Source organism: Varanus komodoensis, unplaced genomic scaffold (genome assembly GCF_004798865.1).
Source record: "Varanus komodoensis strain SLA01 unplaced genomic scaffold, ASM479886v1 scaffold3, whole genome shotgun sequence".
Taxonomy (NCBI): Eukaryota; Metazoa; Chordata; class Lepidosauria; order Squamata; family Varanidae; genus Varanus; species Varanus komodoensis.
In genome coordinates, this window is record NW_025335761.1 from 34,813,454 (window position 1) to 34,825,885 (window position 12,432).

At 41.7% G+C, this 12,432-nt stretch overlaps 1 protein-coding gene across 30 annotated transcripts in view; it reads right to left on the reverse strand.

Annotated features, from left to right (window-relative positions):
- Positions 1–12,432, reverse strand: part of SYNDIG1L (synapse differentiation inducing 1 like) — a 137,589-nt gene that overhangs the window by 90,258 nt on the left and 34,899 nt on the right. Inside the window, exons 4-5 of one of the 30 annotated variants that reach the window (XR_006415380.1) lie at positions 2,592–2,707; positions 2,395–2,455 (exon numbers count right to left, since the gene is read on the reverse strand). The exons of 26 other annotated variants lie outside the window; for them this stretch is intronic. The gene's annotated coding sequence lies outside the window, so the exon portion shown is untranslated. Of the gene's footprint in view, positions 1–2,261; positions 2,325–2,394; positions 2,456–2,591; positions 2,708–12,432 lie in introns of those variants that run through there. 3 more of the 30 variants (XM_044436754.1, XM_044436751.1, XM_044436755.1) reach the window with 3 other exon arrangements.

Genomic DNA, 12,432 nt, shown 5'->3' on the forward strand with positions numbered 1-12,432 from the left:
CATTTGGATGCCAGGAAGCACTTCCTGACATCCAAATGGAACCTTGGTTCCCTGAGCTTTGCTCCGTTGGAGTGCGTCCTGCCTTCCTCTGCAGGGGAGAACAGGTCTCTACCCATCTCCATGTGACATCCCCTCACATACCTGTATGTCGCCAACATATCCCCTCTGAGTCTCCTCCAGGCTGAAGAGACCCCGTTCCCTCAGTCTCGCCTCATACCCCATCGCCTGCAAACCAGCCACCAACCTTCTTAAGAATATCACAGGGGACAGCACAGAAGGTGTCCCCTTCTCTGCCACAGCTGCAAGTCATTTTTGGTCCATCATGGCTTTTTGTTCCTCTACTCATCCCTCCCCCAGAGATTTCCATTTTGACAGCTGTTGATAGCACCATCAAAGCGCCCAATTAGCACCTTGGAAAGGCAGTCAGTATTTATCAAAATTTTTAATATTTTGTGCACATAATAATGCACAATAATGTACCAAAAATTTTCATTTTGAAAAAAAGAATAGCCTGTGGTTTTGCAACTGTACAGGAGTACAATCCCATGATGGGGGACTCACTTGGGCAATGTAAGCAGGGTGACTATAGTCAGAATGCATCAGTGCCAACTCAGGATATTTACCTAAAGAAGGTCCAAATAGTCTTTTCTTGCTTTTGCTTTCTCTTGACAGCTGTCAAAAGTCAAGTTGTCAAGGGAAAGCAAAAGCATGAGTGATCTTTGTGTGTGGTGATATTTAAATCTCCTTCATGGTAAGATTTTAATTTTTTTTTTCTTTTCTTTCCCTGGCAGTCTTTATCAGATTTTGCAATTTTTCACAAGACTCTCTGGTAAGTACAAAAGTAAATCCCACCCGTTTTTCTCAGGAAAAGGAGTTACAACAACTAAGCCTTTAAAATGGACTTTAGACAAGGCAATGGGGTTTTTTTTGACTAGGACATATGTTTGTATATTTTCCAGTCAAACAAACAAGAAAACAGCTGTCAAAACTCATTTTCTCCCTGTTTTAGCTAGGTAACTATTCGCATGTTAGGTACAAATCCCCCATTGGCCCAGCCACAACAAAAGGGCAAGTAATTATCTAACATTGTTGAATTTTTTAAAATTTATGCCTGTAGAGCTGAACCTCCTTCAGTCCAAGAACTGAAATCAATTTTCGAAAGCTTTCAGACAAAAGCAAACAGGAAATGGCCAAAAGCAAAAACATATTATAGGGTAGAACCAGGAGGAGGGGAGTGTAGCTGTCTGGGGAACCCCAGCTGGTTGGAATGGGATACACCAAAGCAGGTCAGATTTGGCCTGCAAGCACAAGGATGACTCCCCTGATTTATGCATTTTATTTTTATTTGTACATTGCTCCAGGTGCTCATTGAGTGGAAGGATAGCCCAAAAATGTTCCAAATAAAAATACTTTGATGTAATCTGAAGGCAGCTAATATGTAAACTTTTCTGAAGCCAAACAGGTCTAGGTGGGTGGAGGACTATCTGGGAAAATTCATATATTGATCTGGCCTCTATGGAGAAAAGGCAAGACATACAATTGAATAAACAGAATACATGTTTTGATCAAAATCTGAACTGGGTTTTTTTGTTACAATTTTCATTTCAAGTCACATCAGCAGGGGGAAAAAAATCTATTGGCTAGTTATTCTCTGTTCCAACAGAATGTTTTGTTTCTTGTGGTGATAGATAAAAGGTTTTCCTGGAAATCTTCCAGGTACTCCAAGTCAAGCCAAATAATTTATATCATCTGAAAAGAAAAAAACGCCTCTGAATGTCAGTGAAACAGATAAGTAGACATGGAACAGCCGTTCCCAAACTGGTGTCCTTCAGAAGTGTTGGAGTACAACTTCAATCTTCTCCAGGGTTGGTGATGATGGGAATTGTAATCCAACACCTCTTGTGGGCACCAGATTGAGGAACACTGATCTGACAGGAAATTGAACAGGAAATTGAATAGGGCAACCTGCTGTCTTCTAGATATTTTGGGCTATAACTCTCATAAGATCCAATAACCATGGCAGGGGTTTTAAGAATTGCACCCAAAGCCTTAGGTTGCCTCGATATGAAATAGGGGCTGTAGATACCAGGCCTAGCAGATTTCAAGTTTTCTTTCCTCTTTGTCTGGGTCCATTGAAATAAATGCAAAGAGATCAAACCAGTCAGTCTTAGAAGAGATCAACCCTGACGCCTCTTTAGAAGGCCAGATACTGAAGATGAAACTCAAATACTTTGGCCATCGAATGAGAAGGAAAAACTCACTGGAGAAGAGCCTGATGCTGGGAATGACTGATGGCAACAGAAGAAGGGGACAGCAGAGGATGAGGTGGCTAGATGGATGGAGTCACTGGGGCAGTGGGTGTGAGCTTGGGTGGACTCCGAGGGACGGTGGAGGACAGGAGAGTCTGGAGGAACATTATCCAGGGGGTTGTGATGGGTCGGGCACAACTTTGCAACTAAACAAAAAAAAAGTGAAATAAAGAATTGCATTCTATATTGAGGAAACATTCAAGAAATGGCTGCATTTTTCATTTTTTGTTTCTTTTAACATTTAGAAATAATAAGGTACAATGTGGAAAAAGCCAATCACACCTTCTATTTTCATTTTTCCAAAGTCAGCCTTCCCCAGCCTGGTGCATGACATATTGAACTACAACTCCCATGGCTATGGCAAAAGGTCATTTTCTTGTGTATCCTTGTAGATTTCCCTGCACAAAAATAGATTTTAGGGATAGTCATTCAGCTTGCTGTCAGATCAGCCTTTTCATCTTTTCTTAGTTATTTCTCATAATTGTCATTCATATGATGACTTTGCATAAGTGTTCACACTGAATGTTTAGAAGCACTGGGCAGTCCTGTGAAGGACAGGCCATTTTTGGAGGGCATTCATTCATAGGTCACCATAAATTGGAGACAACTTGATGGCAAAACACACTGAACACAATTCCTGACCCAAAAACAGGAGGCGGGAACATACATTTTTGTAAGAGGAAATATAACCAGATAAATAGCCCTATAAATACAGGTATTGTAAGTAAAAGTTGTACAATCGCATGCTTTACCAAACGGATATCATTTTCAAGGAAACAACAATGCATTGCATAGATTCCAGATTTTTTTCTTCTCCTATGATGTAAGTTGGATAATTTGAGTCTGATGTGATACAAATGAACAGAAATAGTCTACCTGTGCATTAAAAAATAAGCAGAGTAAGTTTGAAAGGCTTTCTCTGTGTAATCAAACCCAGAGGGAGATGAAAAAAGCACAACATGGATAAAGTTCTATGTTTTACTGAATCAGCCTTTGTTAATAAATGATAATGTAAGCCTTTGTGTTACAGAGGGCAAATTAAGAGCCTTTTGGCTATTGGGCAGTATAGAAATAAATAAATAAATAAATAATCAAGTAGTCTGCCCAAATCAAAGCTTAAATATGCTGCTACCGACAGAAATTGATGAATGGAAAATACCACATTGCCACAGGGCATCTCACAATCTCTGAAACTAATTTTCTACCAAAACCAGAGATAAAAATGGTTCACGAAACACTCACAGACTCACTCATGGTGGTGTATCTCTCACTTAACACTAGACAAGCAACTTTTTTTGCTACAATTTGCCACTGTGGTCATAAGGGCGGAAAGAGTTAGCCATTCTGAAGCCAGAATTGCTAGTCTGACTAGCTAAGGAACAAAAATTTCCAGTTATGTGCATTTCTCAGACATGAACAACCCCCTTCCACCACTTCAGACAAGACTTATGTACATCAAAAAGAAGAAGCATCCACATCACAATTGACACCATTATCTCATGGTGTTAAAACATTAATGCAGCACTATGTTAAGGTGGGCAATGAGTACATTTGTTCTCTGCTAGCTCAGAGGCAGTTTTAGTATGCTGTGGTGTTTGCTTGGTAGCTCCATAAACTCTCCATTATTATTGGGCCCTCTGACCATGGCTGAAGGAATTTAGCCTGGTGTTTCAGTGAGAAAATGTTCAGCTCTTCTAAACTGCCTCCACAAGGCATCTCTAGCGATGGTGCTAGAACTATTACTCTGCACTGATTGTATTTTTAACTAATGGCCCAAGGCAGCATTCACTTCAGAGCAGAACATTTCAATTCTTTATATCATTGATGTGAATGAATGACTGAATAAATGAATAAAACAAACCCCTGGGCTTCTCTCTGTGCCAGTGATGGACAGAGTTAAGAGTTCTCTGGACAGGAGCATCAGAGTCTCCTGTCATGCCCGTGTGGGGAGTAAAATATTTGCACTCTTTTTTGTTGCCGTGTCCCCATGACAACTGGCCAGTGGACACAGTTGGCCTGCAGTTCTGGAAAAGATGAAGCTTCAATCAGACACTAGCTTTGGTTCCCTAGTTTTATGGCCTCTCATCTCACGCTTCGCCTCTTTGAAAATGAAATTTATGAGCAGAGCCATGAACTTTATCACATCACTAATTTTACGGCTGCCCTTGTCGAACTGTTTCCTGCTGTTCATTAGCAATGCACTGAAAGAAGGATGATGGTGGAAACCTGTGGCCCTGGTGCGCAGATGTCAGCAGGCGCAAAAGCCGAGTGGAAGTGGTAGTTGTGCCATGTCCCTCGGGCAAGCTCAGATTCCTGACAGGAAGAAAAGCTTTTCCTTCCAAATGCCTATACAGGATAGCAACACAATAACAAAACTATTATGTATATATTACCATTATTTATTTCTTGCCTTTCAAGCTACCAATCCTTCCAAAATGGTCTGTAAGTAGCATAAACATACATTAATAAAGCTCAAATAAACAATATTGAAATGTAACAATACGGTTCTTTCCACAGGGCAAATCTTTGTTAGGCAGGCCTGTGGGGTGAAAGGCAGCCCACCTCTGCTGCCCGCCCCCTTATCTCTCTTCTTTGAGTAGCCCAATCCTTCTCTCAGAAAGTAGCTAAAAAAATAGCCCCCAAATTAACTTTATCCAAAGGTATCAAATTCAAGGATACGAAAACGACAAATGAAGGTCTAGGGAAAACAACTGCCTTGATTAAAACTGTGCTTCGGGCAAATTACAGTTTTGGCATCTAGAAGCCAGAGATGAGGGAAGTAATCTCTGAGTACCTCTATCTGGGTTCCCCCTCTCTTAGACAGAAGTCCCTTCTCCTAATTTCTGGTGCTCTCATTTATTTATTTATTACATTTTTATATCAGTAGGGCCGTCTGGGTGATGAACATGTAGAGAACAAGTTTAAAACGTATAACAGAACTTGGCAGAACTTGGATATCCCTTCCTCCTCCTCCTGCCACCCTGTACACACGCACGTGGACACAAACACAAAAGCCTGGGATCTAAACCTGAATGGGTGCCAAAAAGGCGATGTACTTTCACTCTGCCCCTCAGCAGCCACCTAAGGCTGTTGCCCTGGGTGCCCTGTCCTTAAGATGGCTGTGCAAGGTGGCTGGCCTGCTGCCTGTTATCCACACTGGTTCCATTCAGGTTTGACCATTTTCTCAGCATTTAAAAACCTATGAGTCTCATTCCATTGAACAGCCATGATGGCTAAATGGGATCTGGGTCCGTATTCCAGGTCCAGCCTGCCTCTGGATGTCATTTGCTGTGGAACCACAAAAGGAGAGGGATGTTGTCTTCCAGCCTAGCATGCAGACCTCCTTGGCACGTCTGGTTGGGCATTGTGAGAAGCAGGTTGCTGGACTAGGTGGATCTAGTAGGGGTAATCTGGGGAGGCTGTCCAGGCCTATACAGTATGCTTACCAGGACAGGTCAAAATGAGCTCACCTAACATGAGAAGGGCAGGTGCACCTGCTGCGACACACCCCGGCAGCTTTAATGATTCAGCTTTCACTATGCTTTCTAGTTAGGGAGCTGTTCTGCCTAGATTCTTGGCGGGCTACCTCTAAGGTGGCCACTTTTGCAGTACCCTGTCAGTACCCTTTTTGGTAATTCCTCTTAATTTTTTAAAAGCAGAAATATTTATTTACTGCTCAGGCCTATAACACTTCTAAAACCTCATTGTCTTCTATCCTATGTCGTCAGACAACATGGTTGCAAATTCCCTGTTCTGCTGTGGAAGGCAATATCAAATGTTGCTAGTCAAATGGGAATTTTACAGCATGAGGCAGAAAGAGGGCATTATCAATGTTCTGTCCAAGACCTGCACAACTGTGAAAGATGGAAAATTGATCTGAGAAAACACCATGAACCTCCAAGCACCAAGTAATATAGCCAAAGTGAAATTGAATTGGCTGTACATAGTGAATTTCACAAATTAATCTCCATTTTAAACTAATGCAATGACATTTGTTGTCCTGCCTTTATTCTCTCCCTCTCTCACACAGCAGTACTTTGAAAGCTAAAAGGCACTGGATGTGAATAACCATATGAACTCAAATCTATGCTGAACATGAATTCTTGATTTGGAAAGATTACAACACTTTAAACAACCAGTTCATCCCCATTTTTTCATTTTCTTTTTGTCTCTCACATTTTTAAGGCTGTAATTTTAAACACACTTACTAGGAGTGAAACCCATTAAAGAGATTGGGACATTTGTGTAACCAGACATAGAGTATGCTGTGCTGCTCTATGCTTTTAAACATTTCTCTCTTCTCTTGTTCACTTTTATACTTGGGCTTCAGACTTGGTTTTGGAATAGAAACTGCCTTGATCACCTGTGGTATGAACTTTGACAAGAGAGAGACTAGTGGAGTGCGACCCTGCTGATTCTTGTGCAGTTATGGTATCTTTCTAGAAAATATTTCCAGTGAAATACTATCTGCTTATGCTTCCAGTCAACACCTGCTGAGCTTTTCAGTGAAATCATCTAAAGGGGATGAAGATGAAAAAGTTTCTGATTGCTCAAATATCGAAGGAGAAAAAATAGACCATGGGCATTTGGTGAAAGAGCCCTAAGTGCCACAACAGAAGTTGAACATGCTAGAGGTGTCTGGACAGGGACAGCATGTAGAAGTGCTAGAAGTCTCTGAGTCAAAATAGGAGAATTGGAGTGCCTGGTTTTAAAGGAGAAGCAAGATATAGTGAGCACTGGGGGAGCCTAGTAGAATGAAGAAAACCAGGGGGCTACAGTCAGCCCTGGATATAAACTCTATAGAAAGGGCTTGAAAGGGCATATTGAAGGAAGCCTTGCTCTGTGCATCAGGCAGGGAAATCTGAGGGAAATCCTGCAAGCAACTTAACAGAAGACCCTCACCCCTCTTCCAGGAGTCTGCCTGCCCACCCCACCCCCAAATCTGAGTACTGGATTTAGCACCAAACTCATCCCAAAGAAGCCAAGCCAGTAAGGCAGAAAGAGTTATTAAAAGTGGGAGAGAACAAAGAACTGATATTTTAAAAAGGAAGTAGGCAAGGGAGCAATACCATACGGAAAAGACACCAGGACACAATACAATCCCATTCCCAAGACTGTGCAGACTCTCTCTTGAAAGTCAATTACAAATCTAGCCCTACTCTACGTTATCTAGGCCAGGGTATGCATCCTGTCTGAGCTCCTATGTTATGCGTCCAACAGGTGGCCCATGAGCCACATGCAGCCCCCACGGCCTTGCTCTGTGGCCCTCTTGCTGCTCAGAGGAACAGGAAGAGAGTGGGACAGAATGGCACCTCAGGAAAGCTCGCCCCAGCATGCCCCATACCGCCCCATCTGACAAGCTCCAGGGCTCACAGGAGCTGAGTGCCTTTGGACTCGTCAGCAGGAGCACTGGGAGAGTTCATTGGCTCAATTAGAAGAGGTTCAGCATGCCAATTCCAAGAAGGAAGGAGGGGCTGGGGCGCCACATGGGAGGTGCCTGGATGGGAGAAACAGGGAAGAAAGGGATGAGCCACCCCAGAGCAGCAGTCATTCTGCTCAGGCTGTGGTCAGAGAAGGAGCTGCCTTGATTTCTGCAGAGATCCCAGGCCCACAGAGAATTCTTTTTCATTCAGTTAGTCCTAAATTTTTATCATCTTAAAATTAATTCTCCCTGATTTAATGGTTAATTAGATATATCGTGTACACTAAATAAAATAAATATATTGCAAACACTTTCATTTACAATATGGAAATGTAATTCATTGTGCAGCCCTGGGTTCTATGTCAAAGTCCTCATGTGACCCTTGAGTTATGAAAAGTTGGACTACCCTGAACTAGGTAGTGGGCATCTTACGAGTAGAGGTCCAGCAAGGTTGGGCAGGCCAGTTCTCTGCTGGGAGACAAACGCCCGCCCCTACCTTGATTCTGCCTTGTATGTCTCACAAACATAGGAGCTCAGATAGGATACATACCATAAATTAGGAAAAACAAAAAATTATGCATACTATAAATTAGGAAACATCTCATCAAGTCTAAGAGGTCACCAGCATGGTTAATAAGCAATCTCAAGGAAGCTGTTAGAGAGGAGAAAAACAGACTTCCTGCAGAAAACGGAAGTCTTGTCTGAATGAGGAAATAAAAATGAGCACGGGCTTACAGAAGGAATGCAAGGGGTTGCAAGCAGACAATAAGAGATGCACACATGCATTTTGAGGAATATGCTGTTAACAAATCAGGGCCAACAATAAAGAATTATTTAATATGTCAGGAGCAAGAATCTAACTAGAGAGGTAGTTGGATCATTGGAAGAGAACAGAGCTAAAGTACAAAGGAGGATGTAAAGAAGCTGTTTTCACTGCAGAGAATACGGAAAAGATATCTGTATCTGAAATGAAGTTTTTATGAACTGAGTTTGTGAAAGTAAGGCAGATAGTGAGGACAAAAGATAAAGTTCTCAACCTTATTGACAAATTGGAAGTTAAAAAATCACCAGGCCCAGATGATATCTATCTAGAGTTCTTAAAGAGCTCAAAAATGAAATTGCTGACCTTCTACAAAAATATGTAACATATCTCTAAGATCAGCCTCTGTACCAGAGGACTGGAGAATGGTCAATGAACACCAATTTTTAAAAGGGATCTAGGGGAGACCTAGGAAATTATAGGCCAGTTAGCTTAAACAACTCTTCCAGGAAAATTGTTTGAAAGCCTTATTAAAGATGAAATCAGTAAGCATAAAGAAGAAGAGGTCTTCAGGATAAAGAGTAAACATGGCTTCTGCAAAAGTAAATCCTGTCTTGCTAACCTTTTAGAGTTCTTTTACAGTGTCAATAAACATATGGACAGGGCTGATCCAGTAGATATTGTTTACTTGAACTTCCAAAAGTCATTTGATAAAGTCCCTCACCAAAGACTCTTGAGCAAATTTAGCAGTCAGAATGAGAAAGGAAGTCCTTTTACTGGTTATTAACTGACTGAAGAACATAAAGGAGAGAGTATGGAGGGATGCAAATGGTAGAGACCCACAGGGATCTGTATTAGAACCAATGTTTTTTAACTAATTCATAAATGAGCTGGAATTTGGAGTGACCAATGAAGTGGCTAAGGCTACTGAAGACACCAAATTGTTTAGTGGGGTTAAAACCAAAAGGGATTGTACAATCTCCCCATACTGGGAGAATAGGCATCAAAATCACAAATGTGGTTCAAAGTAAACAAGTGTAAATGAATACGTGTTGAGACAACAACAACAACAACACACACAACTCCTTCTTCAGGTACAAACTGGTGTGATCTGAGTAGCAGTGACAGACCAAGGAAGAGATTCTGTGGTTTCAGTAGACAACCCAATGAAAATATTGGTCTAGTGTGCAGCTGCTGTGAAAAAAGGGAAACTCCATGTTAGGCATAATTAGGAAAGGTATTGAAATTAAAACTGGCAATATCTTACTACCCTTATATAAATCTTTGCTGCAATTGCATTTAGAATACTGTGTATAGTACAGGTAACTGGATCTTTAAAAATGATGTAGAGTTTCCTTCAGAAAAAGTGCAGAAAAGATCAATTGGAATTATCAAGGGGTTGGAGAAACTCCCGTATGAGGAAAGGTTATAACAGCTGTGATTATTTAGCTTAGAAGAAAGTCAGGGAAGGGGAGGTGTATGGTAGAGATACAGAGACATTTTTCATGGAGTCATCCCATGAAACTGATTGAAAGGAGATTCAGGCCAGATAACAGGAAGTAACTTCTTTGCACAGTACATAGTTTCACTATGAAATTCACTTCTGCAAGATGTTGTAATGGCCACTCATTTGAACAACTTTCAAAGAAGATTGGACAAATTCATAGAAGAGAAGTGTATCAATGGCTTCCAATTCTGATGGCTGTATGCTGCCTCCAGTATCAGAGACAATATTCCTGCGTACACTAGTTGATGGGCAGCAGATTACTGTTACTCTTATATCCCTTCCCTGGGTTTTCTTGGGCAGCTGGTTGACCACTGCTTGACCAGAATGTTGGAATAGGTCAACCCTTGGTCCAAACCACCGCAGCAGTTCTTGTTTTTATAATCTGTGCAGAATAGCCCAAAACTATTACTTTCTATAATCTGGACACTTATGCTTTTGTTAATGCAGCCTAAATTCCTATTTAGGAATTTAGCCTCATAATACTGGTGGCTCATTTTCTTTTTGTGATCCAAATATCTAGCTCATTTTCACACATTCTATGGCCAAGCCAGGTCCTTCTGATCCTCTCAAGGCTCTGTTAAGACAAACTTCAGTTTTAGCTTGTGTTTTAATGTGGCACCTTTCTTTTTTTTCCTTTCACTACAGGTGCTGTGTTATTATGCAACTCTGACCTGCACCACAGCCGAACTGAACATCAGCCCTATGTTGTTACACATCTGAGCAACATGATACAGCACAACTGTTAATAGCATCATGTGCTGGCATGACCATGTGGCCTAGATAAACGCTCTGCATCTTCTGATGTTAGAGCTTGAAGGCATATTGCAGTCCTGCTGTTTGGTACCTCCCATGACAGGGCAGTGGCTGTGCAGAATAGCCTGGAGGGGGCTTGAGTATCAAAATAAATTTTACACATCTGATTTCAAGACAAGCAAACCTAAACCACACTCCCCAGTTAACAACATCAGTACAAAAACCATGGCAGCTGTTAGATCCCCGAATGCCTTAATAGCATAATCTCTTCATTGTTTACTGCTGACCCAGTACAGGCCTCAGTCAGAAGGAAGTTCAAGGTGGTAATGAGTACGTTGCACTTCCACCAGTTTCAATCTAATGGGTCAGTGGTGCTCATTCAAGTGGATGAAGTACCACACTCCAGGGAGCCATGTGTAACAAAAGCAATGGCACGTAACATAGAAAGTCTGGCTGAGAAACTTCAGGGCCATCAAACACTGTGCGCTGCATCCATCACAGAGAATATCCAGATTTCTGACAGATCCTGGAGGTTCTGGGTACGCTCGCTTCTCCTGAAGAAACTCCAGGGAAGCAGAGAACTTACAGGGGCAACAGGGAGGTTTTTAATGCAAGCAAATGCCACCAGAGAACATTTACACCAGTTTTGAGGAGTAGAGGAGCACAGCACTGGTGGCTGAACATAAGAAAGCTTTCCTACCCAGCTTTGAAGTGACTCAAGCACTTCTGTTCTTCTAGGTCACGGTAAGCAACGTGGAGCCCCTGGGCACAACTATGTCCCTGGGCACCTTTCCTGGCACTTGCTGATGTGCCCCACCCCACTCAAAAAGGAAAGGAAAACAGGGAGAAGCCATGAAGTTTTCCTTCAGCAATTGATCCTTGGTCACAGTCTTCTCTGCTGTGGTGAGATGCATTGGATTTCCATTTAAATCATAGCAATTGTCTCTAAAGTTACATCTGTACATATATATTCACACATGCATATTTTGTGCAACCTTATGTCTCTTTTGTCCCTTACTTTGGAGGGAGAAACGTGTTGCCTCTTTTTTCACAGTGTGTCATGCTGTGCTGCCCTGTGGAATATGATACAGTTGCACCTTACCCTACACATTTTCTTCCTAACTCAAGCTTGTGGGTGGCCAAATGAGTGAGGACATAACCTCCATTGATAAAGCCCCACTGCCACAGCTGGTGCTTCTTTAATTTTCATGCCTTATATTCCACAGCAGACCTCAACCATAGCTTCCATCCATTGTTCAACCATGGATGTTCCTATCCCACTGGAAAACCATAAAAATCCTGAAATATCCCCCAAAGATTTGCAGTTACCTGCTTCCAGACACAGAGCAATCTTTCAGCGACCAGCCAGTTACCTACAAAACCAATTGTCTGCATCACTGACACTATCAATTGGGATAAAAATGCTGCAGATGTGTTGAAAACAGAAAATGAGTCAGATGATAAAGAAGTGAGAATGAAATGGAAGGATCTTCAGGTTACTCTTGCAAAGTGTCATTTTTAGAAGCATTGGGAGGTTCAGAGTTTGCAAGTGAGGCTGTCTGAACAGCAAGAAACTACCCATGTTTGAATAAGGTAGTGAAATGAAAAGAATTAGAATAAACAGTTCTTAAGAATAGATTCAGAGGTGAACCCTATTCAACAAAACTCCATCATTTGTTTT